A 21,674-nucleotide genomic window follows, 5' to 3' on the forward strand; every position below is an offset into this window, starting at 1 on the left:
ATAGATAGATAGATAGATAGATAGATAGATAGATAGATAGATAGATAAGATAGATAGAATTATTCCTGACAATATTCTGCTATGAAAAAAGAGTCTACTTTCATTTAAGAGGAGGAAGAGGAGGAAGAGGAAGGAAAGGAGGAGGAAGAGGAGGAGAGAAGATAACAACCACGATGATAGCAACCCTGAGCAAAACAGAGGAAAAATAAATAGACCAATATGACTGAAAAATTAGAAAGGTCCTTAAAAGTCACTGAGTCTAACTTTTGGTCGAAATTATCCCTCCAGAGGCTAGCGAAATGGCTTAATGGGTAAAAACATCTGCCACCAAGCCTGACAACAGGAGTTCAATACTCAGGATCCACACGGTGGAACGAAAGAACTGAGTTGTCCTCTGACCTCCACATGTACAACACTGTGCACGCACACACACAAAATATAATAATAAATAAAATATAACAAAAGTTAAATAATTTCTCAGGGGCTGGAAAGATGGCTCAGTGGTTGAGAGCACTGACTGGCTCACGCAGAAGACTCAGGTTCAACTTCGAGCAAATACATGGCAGCTCACAACTGTCAGTAACTCCAAAATCTGACACCCTCACACAGATATACAAACAGGCAGAACACCAGTGCACATGAAATGAAAATAAGTAATTAAAATTTATAAATACATAAATAATCTTTCTAAAGTGGGTTCTTCAGCCAGAGTTCTTTGTTATTCAGAAAACAAGTACTTTTTTAAAATCACCAAAACATCAAGGAATAAGAATCACAAAGTCCATACAGAAAAGAACATATTCACAAACATGTTTCAACCTACCCAGTAGTAAAACTGCTGCTGTATTGATGCTGTTAAATACAGATGCCATGGTGCACACCATCAATATCATCAATAGTCTAAATGTAAGACTTTAAAATCACTGCTTCTGCTACTCCTAAAGTAAAATGAGATTGTGCTATTAGTGCCCATCACAAAAATGAATTTCGTACAATCTTTAAGGCAACATAAGACGTATCCCTCTTTCTAGTGTACTACCTTAAAAACAACAAACATCATGGACAAAATGAAAATAAGCACACTCTCAGGGAAAGACCTGAAGATTTCATTTATATCCGTTTTTTTAAATACCGGGGCTTTTGCACTGATTCTGAAAGATGAAGAACTGCTGCCAAGTCTAGATGAACAGATATACTACTTCAAATTTCCATATCACTACCAAACTAATTTTTCCTGCCTTCTTTAAACTCAACTCTAAAACTGCAGGCAGCCTTACCTAGCACCCAGATAAGGGCACATGCCCCTCTGAAGTTTTACTGAAAGACACTTCACCCTTGCTACACTGCAGTTTCCCCCACATAACTGTCAGCTTGTCATCAATCTTTCACTTCTGCTTCCCTACCACAAAATCCATATACTGCCTTATTAATAAATGTTTATGGATAAAAAATGACAGAGAATGAAATCAACTGCATAGAAATCCATAAAGCTCTAACACTTCATAAAATTAAAATGACCTTTCAAATTCATAATGATATTAACTTTCTTCTAAAAAAGCACACTCAGGAAACCTAAACTTAAGGAAGTACTCATAAGGAAAGTATTAAGTACCAAGCATATAACAATATTAAGCTATTTCACCCACCTTCACCCAAAAATATATTTTATCTTGCTTTATTTATTTTATATGTATGTATGTTTTCTCTACATGTATGACTGCACCATCCATATACCTGGTGTCTATAGAAGCCAAGAAAGAACACTAGCTCTCCTGGGAATGGAGTTAGAGATGGTTGTGAGCCATCATGTAGGTACTGAGAACCAAACCTTGTTGTCAAGAAAAGTAACCAGTGCTCTTAACCACTGAACCACCTCTACAGCTCCCAGAATATATTTTTAACTAAAGGTAGGGGAAAGAAAAGGTCTGCATTTAGTTTAGACAACTATATACTTTTATTCAGTATACAAGTACAAGAAACCTGGCATTTAAAGAATGGTGACTGTTAAAATGTATTCAAGAGCCGGGCGGTGGTGGCGCAAGCCTTTAATCCCAGCACTTGGGAGGCAGAGGCAGGCGGATTTCTGAGTTCAAGGCCAACCTGGTCTACAGAGTGAGTTCCAGGACAGCCAGGACTTACACAGAGAAACCCTGTCTGGAAAAACAAAACAAAAAAAAAATGTATTCAAGAACTAAAAATGTGCACTAAAACTGTAAAATCCCTAAGGTGAAAAAAAGCTTCTTCTACTGGCATAGACAACAATGTTGATGTATATCACAGCTAAAGCTCAGATAACAAAGGCAAACCTAAACAAAGGGCTGCATTAAACTAAACAACGTCTACCCCAACAAATAAAAGGATAGCCTACAGAACAGCTGTAAACCAAATATTGTATAGAGATTGATATCCAAAATATTCACAACACACACTAACTTATGCCAAAAAAAGCCAATTTAGAAAATAAATTTTTTCACAGAACATATAAAAATAGACAACAGGTATGTACAAAGTTGCTCAATATCACTAATTACTATGAAAACATAAATAAAAACCACAATAAGATATCTCACCCCTATTTGAGTAGCTGTATTATCAAAACATTGTTGGAAAGGTATAGAAGAAAAGGGACCTTTGAGTGCTATGGGTAGAATATAAATTTGTACAGACAATATGAAAAACAATACAGAAAAAAAAAATAAAGACAGAATTACCATGTACCCAGGAAACCCTCTCCTGGGTATATAGTCAAGGAAAATGAAATGAGAAATCCTATAGAAATCTGCGATCACATATACACTGCAGCATTATTGTCGAAGTAGAAACAGACTAAAGGCATCTATCAACAGATAAACGGATCAAATTTTGGTGTGTTTTTGGCTGTAAGACAGAGAAAATCTCAAACCAGAAAACTCCTTCCCAATAGCTAGCTTTCACAGTGTTAGAAGATATTATGGAGGCTGCTGGGCAAGAAAAAACATCAGTGATCTCAGCTGGTGATGGACTCTATATCCTATAATATTGACCTAACAGGCAAAATTCCCACTGCTACAATAGTAGCCTGACTATTGCAAGTACATAACTGATTTCTGACTAGATTTGAGGTCTACTTCATAGAAGTAAATTTCATCTCCTGTACTGAAATTCTACTCAAAAGCCCATGGCTGAGGAGATCATACCCTAGAGTAAAGCCTGCTATTATTATAATCCTAAATGATCATGCTATCAAATCACCTTCTTAATATTTATGTTTATGCTCATAGATAGACCTATGTTGCTCTTACCCTTGGTTAGAGGAGTGTCTTCTTTGCAACTACCAGCAATCAATGCAGAGATGCTGGGCTGACTAGTTTTTATGTCAACTTGACACAAAGCTACAGTCATCTGAGAAGGAGACTCAACTAAGAAAACACCTCCATAAGATCTGGGTATAATAGGTAAGCAAATAGGACATTTTCTTAGTGATTATGTAAGATGGCCCAGCCTACCTCTGAGCTGGTGATCCTGGGTTCTATAACAAAGCAGGCTGGGCAAGCTATGAGGAGCAAACCATGAAGAGCAAGCCAATAAGCACCACTCCTCCATGGCCTCTGCATTAGTTCCTGCCTCCAAGTTCCTACCTTGTTTGATTTCCTGACCTACATGCTTTCTACAGTGAAGTGTGTGCTAGCTAGTTTTATGTCAGCTTGATACAAACTATACAGTCATCTGAGAGAAGGGAACCTCAATACTTCCATAAGATTGGGTTGCAGGCAAGCCTGTAGGGCATTTTATTTTTAAGTAATTGATGTGGAAGGCTGTAGGAGGAGCTAAGGTGGGAAGAGTAAGGAGAGGAAGAGGGAGAGGAAGAGGAAGGAGGAGAGGAGAAGGAAGAGGAGAAGCTAGGAGAGAGGAGGGAGAGGGGGGAGGGGAGAGAGAGGGGAACATGGAGGCGGATGTGTACGTGTCTATAGCAGTCAAAGGTAGTTTGGTATATCTAGGTTGGGTATTGGGTTATACTTCTGATTGTATGGGCATCTTGTTACTGATCATTATCAAATATATAAGCTTTTGGATAATTTAAGCATTAGAGTCTCATTTTCCTACTGGGCCTGCATGGATGGCGGGATGGTCTGGGCAATGACCAGCCTTGCGGAGACAGCATGGAAGATTGGCAGAGCCATCTCCTACACTGGCATCTCATGGGTGGCAGGGCTGGTATTTCTGGCTGGCCATTTCTAGCTGCGCCACACATATGGCCTCCGGCTGAGAAACATGGCGGCTGAGCTAGGCAGAGCCGCAGCCGCTTAAATAGTCAGCTTGACCAGTGGCCAATTTTAAATAATTACTTCAACAGGAGGCCCCAAAGAAAACAGGCTGAGAAAGACATAGAGAGCAAGCCAGTATGAAGTATGAATAAAACAGACCCTTTCTTCCCCTAGCTATGATCACAGTGTTTCATTTCAGCAACAGAAACCCTAACTAACCCAGATTCATAATTGGTCAAAGTGCTGAGAATAAGAGGCTGAGGGCTCAGCCCTAAATGGGAATGTATAACATCTCCACAAAGACTTAAGAAGCTGCATAGAGGAGGAGGTAAAAAGACTGTAAACCTCACAGAATGAGGAAGAATGCAGTGAAATGCTGTCTTTCGGAGAAATCATGACTATCACACTCATAAACTCCAACATCTGTTAATTACCTGCACAAAATCAAACGTTTAAATCTAGCATTACTAGGGGTAGTACTCTGCAGACTTTAACCCTTAATGAGGTGCTACCACAGCTGATAAGTTGCTGAAAGAGAATCATCTACTACTACTTCTTCCTCTTCCTCTTCCTCTTCTTCTCTCTCTCTCCTCTCTCTCTCTCTCCCTCTCTCCCTCTCTCCCTCTCTCCCTCTCTCCCTCTCTCCCTCTCTCCCTCTCTCCCTCTCTCTCTCTCTCCTCTCTCTCCTCTCTCTCTCTCTCTGAGGATATTAACATTGGCAGATCTCCCATACTCCAGCTGATGACCTCATACCCATGTACATACTGGAAAGAGTAATTAACTTTGGGAGGGGATATAAAGTTTGGAGGGGACATATTAGAAAGGCTACGGAGGAAGCAGAAAAAGGGAGATGGGGTAAATGATACTTCATTGTATATATGTATGAAATTCTCAAAAATAAAAAAAATAGAATTTGAAAATAACTAAATGATAAAAGCATTGCTAAATACATCACATATCTTGGCTGCATGACATACAGAAATTCAACGGAGCTGGAAAGCTTCCTCCCTACCTGTGAAGCCTACCGGAGACCAAAGTCCCCAGCCATGAGCCCAAAAAATTACAATATCAACTTGTCAGGTAACGTATGATCACTTTTTGTAGGAAAGACATGGGGATAACCAACCACTCGCTAGTTGGGGTTGAGGCCTGCTCCAAAGAAGGGAACTTATGCCTGACAACTGTAAACACCAATCAAAATCCTATAATGAGGGATGTCACAGATCCTAGCAGATAACTTAATACTGTATTTAGTATCTTAATCACACTGTGATTATTACACTGTACTAATCGCACTGTACTATTATTGCTGTAAAGAGATACCATGACCAAAGCAAGTCTTATCTTAAAAAAACAAAAAAGGCTTAGTTTCAGAGACTTAGTCCATTACCATCATAACAGGGAGCATGGTAGCAGGCAGGCATGGTGCTGGAGAAGTAACTAAAACCTACTCTCTCTGCAAGCAGAGAGAGATACTGGGCTTGTCATGAGCTTTTGAAACCTCAAAGCCCACTTCTCAGCAAAACACTTCCTCCAACAAAGCCACACCTCCTAATTCTAAAATCCTTTTAAATAGTGCAACTCCCTGGTGACTAAGCATTCAAATATATGAGCCTATTCAAACCACCACATTTAGTTATATTAAATCAGTTATTTAGTTATATTAGCATCAAACTTCCTTCTACATATTTATATTTATACTAAAAAACAAATGCTACTCTAAGACTTGATCAGAGAAGCCTTTCTTTCTAGTGAACAGTGGTGAATGCATAAACTTACAGCTGTACAAAATGTTAGACTAGGTAAAAGTTGAGGACTTAGCCATCAACTTGACAGCTACACTTTCCCCTCTCAAGCTGAAGAATATTTTAGAAGAAGGTTGTTCTAATTTGCTTTCCATTGTTGTGATAAAACACTGACCAAAAGCAACTTCTGGAGGAAAGAGTTTATTTCACATCACAGGTTACATTCCATCATTGCAGTAAGTCAGAGCAGGTACTCAAGGCAGAGACCAGAAGCAAAAGTTGAAGCAGAACAATAGAGAAATACTGTTTACTAGCTTGTTTTTCTTGCTTGCTCAGCCTGCTTTCTTATATAACCCACAACCACTTGCCCAGAGGGTGGCACCACTCACCGGTGGGCTAGGTATTCCCATATCAATCATTAATCAAAAAAAAAATGCCCCATAGATGTGCACACAGGACAATCTGATTACAGAAAATTAATCAATCTAAGTTCCCTCTACTCAGTTGAGTCTAGTTTGTGTCAAGTTAGTAAAAACTAATCAGCAGAAGGAAGTAGAAAGAACAAAGGCAAGAAAACAAGAAGTTGCTTCGATAACTGTCCTCTAAGAAGCTCCACCCAGCAGCTGACTGAAAACAGATGCAGAGACCAACAACTACATATTGGATAGAGCTTAGAGACTCATATGGAAGAACAAGAGGAAGGACTGAGGACCTCAAGGGGATAGGAACTCCACAGAAGACCAACAGAGTCAACTAACCTGGATCCTTGGAGGCACTCAGAGACTGAAGCACCAACCAAAGAACATACAAGGGCTGGACCTAGGCCTCTCAGCTCATATATAGCAGATGTGTTGCTTGATCTTCATGTGGGTCCCCAATAACCAGAGGGGACTGTCCCTAAAGCTGTTTGTGAATCCCGTTACCCTAACTGGGTATAAGTCAAGGTGGGGGGATATCCAGGGGCATCTCCAATCTCTCAGAGGAGAAGGGGAGGGAGTTGGGAAAAGGAGTTGTGTGAGGGGAGACCAGGAAGGAGGCAGGGATCAGGATGTAAAGTAAATAAATAAATAAATAAATAATTAAATAAATAAATAGAAAAAAAAGAAAGAAAATCAGAATGTAGTCCTTTCAAATAAAAACAAAAGAAGCTGCTTCGAAATGATAATTTCTAAGCACAACACAGCCATTACATTCATGAATTCAGGGCAATTCTGGGTTGCACATGAATGGGGCTGCCATCAGCCAGCCATGGATAGAGAACAGGATCAGGGCACCATATGCCTTAGTGCTGAACTATTTGCTAATGACAGAGTTGGGGGAAAGGGGGGACACTGTGTTCTGTTGTATATCCACTGATGACCCCAACAGATTCCAATCAGCCCAATTCAATGGTCACACAGATGGCTTTGGCTAAACTAACTGGGTAAAAAACCAAAAGTCAAAAATCTGGAAAAGGGACTCCTAGGGGGTAAGGATGATAAAAATTATGGGGAGAAAAGAGAAGGTAGTGGAGATAATAATCACTCTGTGTGTGTGTGTGTGTGTGTGTGTGTGTGTGTGTGTGTGTGTGTGTGACTGTCCTAAGAACCTGTAGAAGGAGCTAAGGTGGGAGGAGAAACGAGAGGAAGAGGAGGAGAGGAAGAGGAGGAGGAGCTAGGAGAGAGGAACGAGAGGGGGGGGAACATGGAGGCAGATGTGCGCGTGTCTCTAGCAGTCAAAGGTAGTTGATATATCTAGGTTTGGTATTGTGTTACACCTCTGATTGTATGGGCATCTTGTTATTGAGCATTACCAAACATATAAAGTCTTTTGATAACCTAAGTACTAGAGTCTCATTTGTACAGAGCCTGCATGGATGGCGGGATGGTCTGGGCTCAGCCAAGCATTGTGGAGACAGCGTGGTAGATTGGCAGAGCCATCTCCCACACTGGTATCTCGTGGGTGGCAGGGCTGGTGTCTCTGACTGTCTGAGCGCACAGCCGGAGCTGAACAGCAGCGGTACGCTGCTACCGTGTGCTAGTGGCCGCAGGCCTTCCCTAGTCGGAAACATGGTGGCCCGATTCGCAAGACAGATTGGGCGCCACTGTTTTAAATATCTCTTGCAATAAGAACCAATTTAATTAAAAAAGGTACCTGAAAAAACTGTGTACACACACACACACACACACACACACATACACACACACACATCACTAAATATTAACAGGAACCCTTTCCTCCTCGATTACTCCAACCCACCCCCAAGCCATACTCAGGATGCAATAGGCAGCTTTAAGCCAAGTTAGTGTTGCTGTCACCTCTGTCTTTCCAGACACCATCAGAATTATCTACCTAGATCTAATCAAACACAAAACCTCTGAGATGAGAGCCTAGAGACTGCCACAGCACATGCCTAGAGGTAGAAAAGGTACCCGTAGGAAGAAAGCACCACTGATGACTCTCATTGGTAGAACCGCCTACACTGAAGGCCCTGGGGCCCAAAGTACAATAATCACTGATATTGATATTATCAGGAACCAGTTTCACAAAAGAAGCCTGTAAGATATGTATCAAAGATTACATGAAGCCAATCAAAACCAAACTGGAATTAAAAACAAACTCTTTTATGTCAGAGACTGCAGAACAAATCAAGTACTTCTTTACTGATCTCAGAAACTACCAGTTCCTTGCTGATGAAAACACAAATCCATTTAAATGGCACAGCTATTGGGCTGGGCTACCAGGAGTCATGCTCATATGTGATTTTCTTTGAGGACTGCTTAGAAATAGAAAAACATTAACAAATTTTACAATCACTTTCAATCTATCATTTGTTATCACAAGTGGCTACTGCTTGTCAATCCACACAAAACCAAGACTTAAGACTAACGTGACTGATGTCATCTTCAGCTCTTCATCTATTCTGACCTTACTAATCTGAAGTAGAGGGACTCCTGGGATTGCTTTTAAGAAAACAAAAGAGTCTACCTGGAAAGATGGCTCAGTGGTTAGGAGCACTAACAGTTCTTCCAGAGGTCCTTGGTTCAACTCCCAGCAATCACATGGTAGATCACAAGCATCTATAATGAGATCAGATTCCCTTTTCTGGAGTGTCTGAAGATGGCTACAGTGTACTCATATAAATATAAGATTTTTAAATAAATCTTAAAAAAAAAACAAAAAAGTCATGGGGGTTGTCTAACAATAAAAAATGTAATTAGACACAAACACAAAGAAAAGATAATGAAAAAATTGTATGTGTCACCTAATATCCTCTTCATTGCAGAAAAAAAGGAACTCAAAATACTACAAATCATCTAATCCATGTTTGTCTCTGTTATGCTTTTATATTTTTTCTTCCTCTATATTTCAATCACACATCCTTTACACAAACAGAAAATATGTCTTCTACCTCTCAGATCATAGTCATTCAAGTTTTCATCTGTTATCCGCCAGTACTACTGACTACTAATTACAACTTAACAACACAATGAAAGATTTCAGATATGACCTAATAAAATGAATTTACCATGTCTGTTCTTTTGTAAATCTTGGCTTTGTTGATTCTCATGAACACAAATAACAGAGTTGTTGACAATCACTATAGGCCAAATTCAGGAGTAAGAAAGCTCTATAGTGACCTGTATGATGTTAGTTAAGTTGCTAGACTTCTATAATATCACATTCTCTTCTGCAAACTAGCAATACGTAACAGCTCCTACTTTATACACGTACTTATAAGATGGCTCAGAGGTTAGGAGCACTTATTGCTCTTGCAGAAAACCTGGGTTTGATTCCCAGCACTCATACAGATGTTCACAACCATCTATAATTCCAGATCTGGAGGATCTGACACCCTCTTCTGACCTCTGTTGGCACCAGGCACACACATGGTATGCATACACACATGCAGAGAAAACATTCATACTCATAAAATAAATAAATCTAGGAAAAAAGATTAGTTATATAATATATATTATCTTATATAATAACTACTCTGATATAAATTATGCTGGCTTGTTATTTTTATGTACAGAAGAACAAAAAAGAAACTTTTACCTTTGCTTTACTTTGTTCTTTTAGGACATGGTCTTTCAATGTGGCCCTACTATCCTAGAACTCACTCTACAGATTATGTTGTTCAATTCTCTTGCTTCTGCCTCCCTAGTGCTAGGTTTGAAAACATATGCTATGATACCTATCAGTAAAGGTTGCTATTTTTACCTATTTCAAAGCAAAATGCCAAAAAGCTGAAAAACTGCTAAAGTTTAAAAAAAAAACTCAATGGAACAAAGCACAAAAAGGTAATGAAATTCATACGAAAAAAAGAGCAATTAACATATTAACAAACTCATTTCTATAAGCTATAGTTAGATTATCCTTCTATCTTTAAATGGTAAAGATGGTAAATTTATTATTCAAAATGCCAAATGCGCCAGGCGGTGGTGGCGCACGCCTTTAATTCCAGCACTTGGAAGGCAGAGGCAGGCAGATTTCTGAGTTCGAGAGTTTGAGGCTAGCCTGGTCCACAGAGCGAGTTCCAGGACAGCCAGGGCTACACAGAGAAACCCTGTCTCGAAAAAACAAAACAAAAAAAAAAATGCCAAATGCACCAGGAGAAATATGTTTCATATACCAAAACTAATGACAATGTTGACAAGAAATGGACATTTCAGAACATTAAAAGAAAACTAAGATGCCTAGAATCAATGAAAACTAAGCTGTATAACTCATGCAGAGTTTCTTTAAAATCACTAGTTATTAGCAAATGTTCTGTGACCAAAAGCAATGTGGGAGGGTAGAACCAAAGGAACCCCACAAAAGACAGGGAGAAAGGATTGTAGAAGCCAGAAAAGTCAAGGACACCACAAGAACATGACCCACAGAGTCAACTTAGCAGGATTCACAGGGGTCATAGATACTAAAGTGACAAACACAGATCCTGTGAGGGTCTGAGCTACGTCCTCTGCATATATCTTATGGTTGTGTAGCTTGGTGTTCTTGTGGAACTCCCATCAATGGGAGTGGGTTGTGTCTCTGAGGTTTTTTTGCCTGTGCTTAGGACCCTTTTCCTCCTACTGGGATGGCATGTCTAGCCATGATATAATGGTTTGTGCCCAGGCTAACTGTATCTTGTTAAGCCATGTTCAGTAGCTATCCCTAAAAGGCCTGGTTGCTGCTGCTGCTGCCGCTTTTGTTGCTGTTGTTGTTGTTGTTGTTGTTGTTGTTGTTGTTGTTGTTTAAGGGAAACAGAGGAATTGATCTGGAGGAGAAAGGAGCTGCAGGGAGGAACTGAGAGGAGTGGAGGGAGAGGAACTACGATAGGGATGTAATGCATAACAGAAGAATACGTTTTAGCTTGTTTTTGTTTTGTTTTGTTTTGTTTTGTTTTGTTTTTTTAAAAAGCGATGTGGAAAGAAAAGAATTTATTTCATCTTAGAAATTACAGCCCTTGGCACACGCCTTTAATCCCAGCACTCGGGAGGCAGAGGCAGGCGGATTTCTGAGTTTGAGGCCAGCCTGGTCTACAGAGTGAGTTCCAGGACAGCCAGAACTACACAGAGAAACCCTGTCTCAAAAAACCAAACCAAACCAAACCAAAAAAAAAAAAAAGAAAGAAAAAGAAAAGAAATTACAGCCCATCATGGAGGGAAGCCCAGGCAGGAAATCAAAGGAAAATCCTCAAGCAGAAGCCATGGAGGAAAGTTGCTTAACCAGCTTTCTTACGCAACCCAGGACCACATGCACAGGGGTTGCACTGCCCACAGTAGGTGGCCCTTCCATATCAATCATTAATCAAGAGAACAGCCACAGGCCAATCTCATGGCCCAAGTGACTAACTTGTGTCTAGTTGACACTAAAAACTAACCAGTATAGCAAATAAGTGAACTAAGATTTAAATAATAATATTAATAATATCCGATCCTATTTTTCCATCAACTTTGCTAGGAAGCTAATGTTAGCCTGATTCTCCATATGGAGGTGGATTGCTTCTCATCCTTTTGGCTAAGATCAAGTGTAGTGAAAGTGTAAAAGTTTGGAGAAAAGAAGACATTATCTAAATTACTCTTCACTGGCACTTGATGTTTCTTTCCAACAGATCAAAAGCAAAACAAAATACTATTCTATGAATGAGTAGTGAAAGTGAGACAAATATGACAAGGATTTAAAATGAGAGACTATATATCTTTCCATGAGAAAGGATTGATGAATTCTGTTGCCAAATAGCTGCTAAGTCACTAAATAACTCTAAACAAACCTCAGCATTCATACTGTCTGCCAATATATGAATAGGTTCTAGCCAATAGTTGATTTTTCATTAATTTATGAATATAATATAATCATAGTATACCAAGAAAAATAAAATACTTAATTACAGAGAAATAAACAACATGACACAGAGGCAAGAGTCATGGTATACACCTGTAATCCCCACACACAAGAGGCTGAGGCAGAGGGCTAAAGTGTCTGAGGCCAGTCTGGCCTATACAGTAAGACCCTGTCAATATATTATACATACATACATATACATACATGTGTGCTTGAGTGCATCTAGTAACCATTCTCAGAATCATTTACATCTTTTAGAAGCTCTTAATAGAGGGCCTCAAAATGGCAAAGATATTAAAGTATACAATTAACACTCTACAACATGGCTTATCAAAAGTTGGGGTTTTATGACTTTTAAATCTTAAAATTAAAACCACGTATATGACTGTTTTTATAAAAATTGTGTTTGCTGTTTATATAACATGTAAGTCTGAAATGTGGGCATAATGTTTCACTTATATATGAATGAATTCTACACTTGCCTTGTAAAATGTGTTTCTTCCCCAGGAGTTTGGCATTCGAAACCTCCCTTCAGGCTTTATCTTACTTTCATATAACAGTTGTTAAGGAGCCAAACTCCATATTTTTAGTCGTCTACCAAGAAGCCCATATTTTCCAACAACTAATATCACGTGCACACCCTTAGAACTGATGGCACTGTTTGGGATCAACATCACATTTTATACATAAAGAGTATGGTGAACGTTTTAAGAATTTTAAGACTCTTAATTGGTAAAATCTATTATGTCTTGTATAAGGGAAAAAAAACTGGTCACCTAAGTAGCTACTCAATTTATATGAAGGATTCTGGCATGCTGCATCTAAACTCACTGTGCTTTTTCAGGTGTACTGTCTACCGATGGTTCTTGAGACTGCTGCAACTGTCTAAAATGACATGACAAAGTAGTTAACACATCAGAAGCTTAAATAAATGAGAAAAACAGTTTAGCAATGACACAATTCATATTTATTTTGGAACCAAGTCTCATCCCCAAAACTCTTGTGTTTTACCAACCAAGTAGTTATTTACTATAGCAACTTCATTACCAGGATTTCCAAAATTTTCCACACACATCAGTGCTGAGCTATCAAAGTCTGTGTGTGTGCTGTTACCTAGGCAACATTTAAGAGGACTTTTACCTTTACAGTACTGGAGGGTCAAAGAAAAGGAACCCTCCTTCAAACTGTGCAGGATTTTAGTTAGAAGCATAAGTGTGAAATCAGCAGACAGAAAAGCTCAAGAACTGCCACCAGTGTTTGAGTTTGATAAACAAACAGAACTTGCTGCCATTTATCTTCATTTCTAGTCACCAGTGTCCCTGCAGATGAGGTATGTTCCAAAAAGACTTCAAAACACGGTCAATCATACTAGCTGTCAAATAATACTGAAATCCCAGAAAGCTTTTGGGGTTAAGAGTCAATCCCTAAGAACTGAAGAGATGATTCAGTGGGTAATATATTGCTACAAAAACATGAGGTCCCCAGTACCCAAGTAAATGTCAAGCCCATCTGGAAGCCCAGAGGTCAGATACAGAGGCAAGGAAGCCTTAGAACAAGCTGGATAGCTAGACTAGCACAATCAACAAGCTCTGGATTCAGGAGACCCTGCCTCGATACATACGGTGGAAAGCAAAGCCATCAGGGAAGATACCTGACGTCAACCTTTGACTGCCACACACATATACCCATGCATATGAACACATGAAAGTACATGCAGGTACATGGAGCACACACACACACACATACATACCCTTACTCACTTCCCCAATCCCTCACATCTGGATTTAGTATCAAATTTCTACTTTGCTGCCGTAAGTTCTGAAGCTAGTATGTCAAAAGCTACCTTTCTGCCTGAACCACAACAGCTTCAAAAATGTAAGACCCAGTCATTTAGAAACCACATTCTAGAAGATCTTTATAAACACAATTATTTCCTGTTCTGGAATAGCCATTTTGGTGCTATCTACTGAATTAAGCAAAATGAAAGAAAAACACTAATATCTTCTTAAAAACAAAAGATTTTCTCTTTCCAACATACTGAAAATCAATAAGCTCAAGGTGTTTTTTCTCTAACCTACAATTTCTCTCTTCAACTTTTACTGTAAATATACTTACTGTCTCTCGGGGTCATGTTTTAATCAGGAGCAGAGTATATAAAGATTGTTTTATGCTAAGAAGTACTAAATGACTCTAGATATAAAAATAAAAGATAAACTGAAAAACAGAAAAACCCCTAGGCTCTCAACCATCTGAGGGTGACTGACTCTCACCTAGCTCTTTCATTACTTGTCCCTGCACACACCTCGAAGCTTCTGATCACCATAGCTCATGGCCCAGTAAGGCCTTTCTCTCCAAACTAGTCATCTTATTTCTACAAGTTCAAAATGCTACCTGTTCTTCTAAGCATAGTTAGAAAGTCCTGTTCTCCTATCCTGACAGCTACAGCACTCTTTCCCACCTCTCTAATCTCTTTACCACTCATTACTTCCTGCCATGCACTATCTGTGTCCCCATATTTAATCTGCCACATAAGCATGAAGGCTTCAAGGTCAAGGACCATGCCTCATTCATCTCTATTCAAACTGCTTAACCGAATATTGGAACTGAATTAAATGAATGTCTTGGGTCAGGAAGGGACAGAAGCCCATGGCTGACAATGTAGGGCAGTGATGCATGTCTGTGATCTTAGCACTTGAGAGGTAAGTGGGGGCTATGTGAAAGTCTGTCTCTATGAGGCAGACAAAGATAGAAATAGTGAGATTCAATAAAGAAACCTGACTTTGCCAATAACTACCCATATGATTTTGGACTTTAGATTTTTGTATATTCATCTGCAGGTTAGAAAAGTGTACTCAACTAGTTTGTATGTCTATCTGTCTCTCTGTGTCTGTTCATCTGTTTTGGATGTTCATGGGGGTGTTGCTTAAGAGACTAGTAACCTTTACCAGAGTATAAAATTAACTAGAAAGTTAAATCTTAGCATCTTCTCATAAATGACATGAAAAGAATATTACAAAGCGTTTATAGTCAATAATATGCTTTACATTTAACAACTGGCTACAGCAGAAAGCTCAAACTATACTATTTTCTTGTTGTCTCTGGTATAAATAATCCTGCTATGCCCAGTCAAGCAACACCATGACAATATCACTGAACATAGAGCTAGGTAGAAAGAGATATGTGCAATTTCTGTTCCAAGTCTGCAGCCAATCAGCACAGCTCTGAAAAGATAAGGAGTATTTCACAAAACTGTTATTTCAAGAGTTAGGGTGGGAGGGGGAAGGGAGGGAGGGAGGGAAGGAGGACACGTAGAAGTAAGATATTCAGTCCTTCATCCTGTGGAGTACAGTCAAAACAACTTACTAAATGTTCAGTACGATGATCTCCAGTATCCATGTATGCAAATCTTATTCTTGGGTATAGTCTCTTCATCACAATTCATATCTCTTTTCAAAACAGAAACAAGACAGCTAAGACACCTACTGATATCACTGTAAGACAAATTATGGGAAGGAGGTATGTGGTTTAGAAACAGTACAGTAAAAAAGCAAATTTTCTTTCTTTTTTTTTTGGTTTGGTTTTTCTAGACAGGGTTTCTCTGTGTAGCCCTGGCTATCCTGGAACTCACTCTGTAGACCAGGCTAGCCTCAAAAAGCAAATTTTCTATTCCTAATTTTCCCCAAATTCTTAATACAAGCTTGCATCTTCTAATAGAACTTCTATTACTAAGAATTCTCCATTAGAATTAGTTTTTTTTTTAACTTAATGTGCTCTTAAAGACATGTAGTACTTGCTGAGCTTAAAATAGGCAAGGGACAGCATAGTTCACAAACTACTGTTTAGACTTCATACACTGAAAAAACAGGTTTTGTTGAAATACTTTTCTGACGTTTTACTTAAGCATGCTAAGCTGGATAAGGAGCAAAGAAGTTTCCTAAATGTATTTTCGGCTGTACTATGTCTATCACAATAACACTGCCTGTAGCCAGATTTTTCATGAGTATTTATAAAAAGTGTGTTTTCTATTTTTAAGACTATTTAGAAAATAAGAAGTTTCTAAATTTCAAGCACACTACTAATCTTATCCCAAATGTAACTCTAAACCAACTAAAAATATGTCTACATGTTTCCTAGGAAAATCTCCAAAACCTATATATTAAAAAAAAAGAAGATTGAAAAATGAATCAGCATAAGCATGAAATTGCTATATTCAAACAATTGTGGCATCTTGTTGGCTGAATGAGCAGTATAGAAAATAGATGAAATATAAAAATTAAAATGTTGAAATATGTCTGCTTAATTTCATTAACTCTTAATAACTGGGATCCACTGTCTACATATATACCCAATTTAAATATTAACTATAAAGTCAAAACTCTGTCTACTTTTAAAAGATAACAGTCAAGTCAAAAAATGAGTATATCAGGCTGGAGAGGTGGCTCGGGGTTAAGAACAAATTATTCCCAGCACCCATGGCTTACAACCACCCATAATCCAATTCTAAGGACTCCAATACCCTCTTTTGAACTCCAAGGGTACCAGGAACACATGTAATACACAGACAGACATTGAACACACACAAAATAACCAAATCTTTTTAAAGAAAATTTTAATGAAGTCTTTTTAAATAAAATTTTAATGAGTATGTCTTCATTACTGAAGTTCAACTCTGTCTTTTCTGTTTCCATTTGTCATGACAAATACCATAAGACTAAAGAAATCCCTGGGTTGACCAGGCATAGTGGTGAAATCCTAGCTCTCAAGAAGCAAAAGGGATCACAAGTTCAGACTAAGTTACATATGCACTGGAACCCAGAATGGATTTCTACAGCAAGACCTTGTCTGAAAAAGACTAGGAAAAAAAAATTTAAAAATCCTATGTTCAGTCTTTGGATCCTCAAATCCTGGGACTGAATTATTTATATGATTATACTTTGGATCTGGTTAATTTCAGTGTTTGATGTTTTTCTTGTTGCTCTTTTGCTTTGTTTTGGTGTTTGGCAATACATTTTATAATAACGTTTAAAATAATGTTTAAAAGATGTTATAAACATGCAAAAACTGATTGAAACCTGTAAGACATAGGGGCAGAGGAAAAGCTCTGTGCTGTGACTCCCAAAGGCTACAGTACTGACTGACTTCAATCTCCTAAAGCCCTCATCTCCATACAACTTAAAGAATGGTGGCTGAGGGCTGGAGAGTTGGCTCAACAGTTAAGAGCGCATGTTGCTCTTGCAGAGGTGCTGGCACCCACATGGCAGCTCACAACCATCTTTTACTCCTGATACAGAGGATGTATGTGATGCCCTCTTCTGACCTCCAGGGGCACCAGGTATACACACACACACACACACACACACACACACACAGGGTGCACATGCATGCAGGCAAGGCACTCATACACATAAACAATAAATAAATAATAAATATCTAAAAAGATTTTTTAAAAGAAAATGGTAGGCTGAAACTGAGTCCCAGTTCTACACCTCCAGTGCAAGAATTTTATACACCTAACTGTTCCTCCCTTCAGAGTCAGTATGCAGAAATCTGTTAATCTCTCCCACATAATATTTGTACTTGGAACTACAGAATTTCCACTTTTCACTACTCCCCCAGACCTAAGACTTTCAGCCTCACTGTGGTATCTGAGAGTTCAAATAAATATACAGCAATTAAACCATTTCAAGTTTCAGGCAAAGAAAAGTTTTTTCAGAAGTCACAAATTCAGAACTAATGAGCTGAGAGAAGTGAAAACTCTTGTTTCACTTGCTTAATAATACTTTGTAAGTCAAAGATAAATATAGCTGGGCTTGGTTCATGTCCATAATCCTAACACTTAGGAGGCTGAGCCAGAAAGACTGCTATGAGTTTAAGGTCAGGGTGGGCTATACAGTAAGTTCAGGCCAGTCAGAGGTACCACATAAGACTCTGTCTCAAACAATAAGTAAATAAGGCTAGAGACAGCTCAGTGGTTTAGGAGCACTAGATGTTCCTCCAGAGGATCTGGTTCAATTCTAGGACCTACATGGCTGCTCACAACTGTATGTAACTCCAATTCCAGGGGGTCTGATGCCCTCTTCTGGCATCCTCTGGCACAAGGCACAGAAGGGGTGCACAGACATACATGGAGATAAAACACATAAAATTAAATAAATCTTTAAAAATAAATAAATGTCCCAACAAAAATAGTACAACCTTTCAAATATTTTTTAAAAACTCTAATGATATAAATCATTAGGGAATATCAAACAAGCAAAAATTCTCAGAACAACACAAACAAAAAATACAGAACTTCCCATCAACTGTTTAAAAAAAAAAAAAAAGGAAAGAAAAATATCATAGGTCTACAGCCGTATCTTTTGCCCTTGTTTGTATATTTACTATTTTCCTCAATAATACTGGAATTTACTACCTTATTTGCAGCTTCCCAGAGCACAAACTAAGCTTTACAACATGCTCACAGATAAGCCCTGCACAACCACATCTATTTCTCCCCAGATGGTTTAGTATATTAGAGTGCATCTTGAACTAATTTAATATGATCGTCAATCTAACTCAAAGTCTTAGCTGGCTTCCCAAGAAGTACAATTTTGTAATAACATATACTACATTAAATTTATCTATCCTTTCTTCTTTGCAACCTCAATGTCAGTTTCATATAGAGAATGCAACTAAGGTAATGAATCACAGGCCAATTTCCCTTTCCAGGCAGCTTGTAAACTAGTATTTCCCAGGAGTAGAATCCACTTCCAATTTGACTACAAACTTCATGTCTGTACCTCCTGATCACAATTACTAGACAATCTGCAGAAGTGCAGCGCATGCCAAATGTAAACACAGAAAATTGTGTTCCCTGAATTGTGACAGTCAACTATCTACCTCTTCTCATACACAAGAAAATTTAGATGCATTAAAATCATCTAAACTTTCCAGTGACAAAAAAAAAAGCATGCTTTGCAATCTGTTTCCAAACAGCAGTAAGCATGTCAAGCAAGCCCTTACCAATAAAGGTTAGCGGTTCATTTTATTTGCATACCATAGATTCTGTAAAACGATCGCCTAAATTTGAGTCTTTTTCTGAAACAACTAACTCTGAGAAGTCCAAAGAGAATACATAAGCACCTGAACGAAACTGTCTTGGGACCACAAATGAACTCTTCTCAGTTCAGCCCTCCTTGCTCCTGGCCACCTCCCCAGTGGCCAGTGGCCCCTTTCCACATGCTGACGCACTGCCCAGCCCTGCACCGTTGGCGATCAGAGCAAAGTACCAGCTCAGTCTCAGAAACTCTGACTCAGTTATCAGGACACGGAGGACAACATGCACGTGGGAGTGGGTGGGTGTCTGTCGGGGCCCACGCGGTCAACTTTGAAGCAGGGCATTCCTTGCAGGTAGAGATCTGCCCAAAAAACAGCCTATCCCAGACAGCAAAACCACAAGCATCGCCAGCAGGAACGGGGCAAAGTGCGCGGGGCGGAGGAAAGGGAAGAGCGAGGGAAGGACACGGGATCCAACCGACGCTTTCAAGTGGGTAAGAAAATAACCCAGTCCACACGCCCCCCGGACTCGGGGTTGCTGGGACTGCGAGCCCGGCAGCAGCCTCATCCCGGCCGCCGCCGGCGGCAATGTCAGGAGGGCACAGTTGGAGGCGGCGGCCGCCGGAGCCACCACCCCGCCCCAGGTGAGGGGCGCCAACCCCGCCTCCCGCCCGGCGGCCCCGCGGCGACCAGCAAGCCACACGGAGAACCCGGGTGTCCAGGAGGCGGCCGACGGCGCTGAGCCCGCCGGATGCCTTCCGCCCTAGTGCTCCAGCATCCCGGTCCCGGGCCGGGCCTCGCACCCCGACCCTCTCTGGACCAGCCTGGTCCACCTCAAACCCCCCGGCCCGCGGCTCCCGGCCGTCAGGCCGCCCTCGGGCCCCTCGAATGCCGCCTTCACCTCACCTCAGGTCTCCGCGGCCGTGCCGGAACAACAACTCTGTCAGACGCCCGAGTCCCACCCGCCGCCCAGAGCTCTGCGGCCGGGCCCGTCCCGTTCACTCCGCCGCCGCCGAAGCCCAGGGAGGGCGGAGGGAACGGGGCGGAGGGAGCAGGCTGGGGAGGGGAGAGGACCGCACGGCAGGAAGAGGCGAGGGAGGGGGCGGACTGAGGAGGAGGCAGCGAGCGGGAGCGCGCGCGCCGGGGCTCTCGGCGCGGCGTGCGCGCTCCCGAGGGCGGAGGCCCCTTCTCTGCCTAAGGCGGCGGCGCGCACGCGCGTCCACAGGCCCGCCTGCCCCGGCTTGGACCCTGAAAGTGTGGAGCAGACGGCAGAGGGCAAGCTAGAAGAGCAGGGGCACGGGAGGCTCTCCAGCACCAGTGCTGGCCCCTGCCAATCATCCCCAGCACTGACTGAGTCCTAAGTCCCTTTTGAGGAGATTCTTTCTTAACAAACCTGTTTTACATATTTCCATTCTGTGAGGCCAGTAAGTCACCTCGGAGAACTAACTTTCCACTGGGGTTCTTTGTCCTTTGAAGGTGTGTCTCTCTGCTTAGAGGCATCCCCTTGATTAGTTCTTCCAGACTCAGACTACATCGGAAAGCGCTAACCCAACTGTAAAGACAGTCTGGGTCTCCCCTTTTATCCTTTCGGAGAATAGATTTTTGAGGACAGATAAACTAAAGTATCTATTTTCTGTCACAAATATAGTACTGATCTTTGAACTGTGAATTTCGTCCTTTCTAGATAAAGCAGCCAGAAATGACCTGTATATTCCCTGACTCTCATAAGAACTTTTTTCTCAGGTTTATGGCACAAGTATGTGTACCCTTAATCTGTGAACTATTTTAGAGATTCTAGAAGGACCTACTTCACTCATTCCTGTATCTTTCATGATGAATGCTACCTGGCTTATAGAAGTATTCAGTAATTGTTATTATATGAGTTAAATGTGTCCAGAGATTGCAGCTCTAGATTGGCTTCGTGAGTTGAAAATTCTCTTTTCTTACAACACTTCAATTGCTCTGTCATTATTGTCCACCCAGATCCAAAAGCTACTCTGAGAAATTTAACAGTTGTCAAAGGACCTTCAAACCCAAGTTTCTTTTCTCGTTTTTCTTAATGTTAATGCCTACAGATGCTGGGTCATAGCAAAAGTGTTCTAACTCATTTTGGTTTCCCCTCCATGTTGGGTCCTTCCCAGAAGGTATTCTGTTAAGCTCTGTACCCTGAGTAGACCTCCTAACCCTGAACCTGACTCAATGAATGCTTTAAGTTTTGATACCTAATGAAGTTAGGATTTAATTAACACAAATCATCTGTTGACTTCCAAGCTTGCAGAGTCTCGTTTTAAATATACAAGAAGTAGATACTGAGCCAGGCCCTATGAGAAAATCATCGGCT

The 21,674-nt window shown here is 40.4% G+C and overlaps 1 protein-coding gene across 4 annotated transcripts in view; it reads right to left on the bottom strand.

The window, feature by feature from the left end:
* Rabgap1l (RAB GTPase activating protein 1 like) overlaps positions 1-20,335 on the bottom strand; it is a 567,726-nt gene extending 547,391 nt beyond the window's left edge. For 2 of the 4 annotated variants that reach the window (XM_028758413.1, XM_028758431.1), the window contains exon 1: positions 20,240-20,335. The gene's annotated coding sequence lies outside the window, so the exon portion shown is untranslated. Of the gene's footprint in view, positions 1-15,661; positions 15,790-20,239 lie in introns of all 4 variants that reach the window. The other 2 variants (XM_028758415.1, XM_028758421.1) reach the window with 2 other exon arrangements.
* Positions 20,336-21,674: the final 1,339 nt, after the last annotated feature.

The sequence above is a fragment of the Grammomys surdaster genome, unplaced genomic scaffold (assembly GCF_004785775.1).
Source record: "Grammomys surdaster isolate TR1022 unplaced genomic scaffold, NIH_TR_1.0 130, whole genome shotgun sequence".
Taxonomy (NCBI): Eukaryota; Metazoa; Chordata; class Mammalia; order Rodentia; family Muridae; genus Grammomys; species Grammomys surdaster.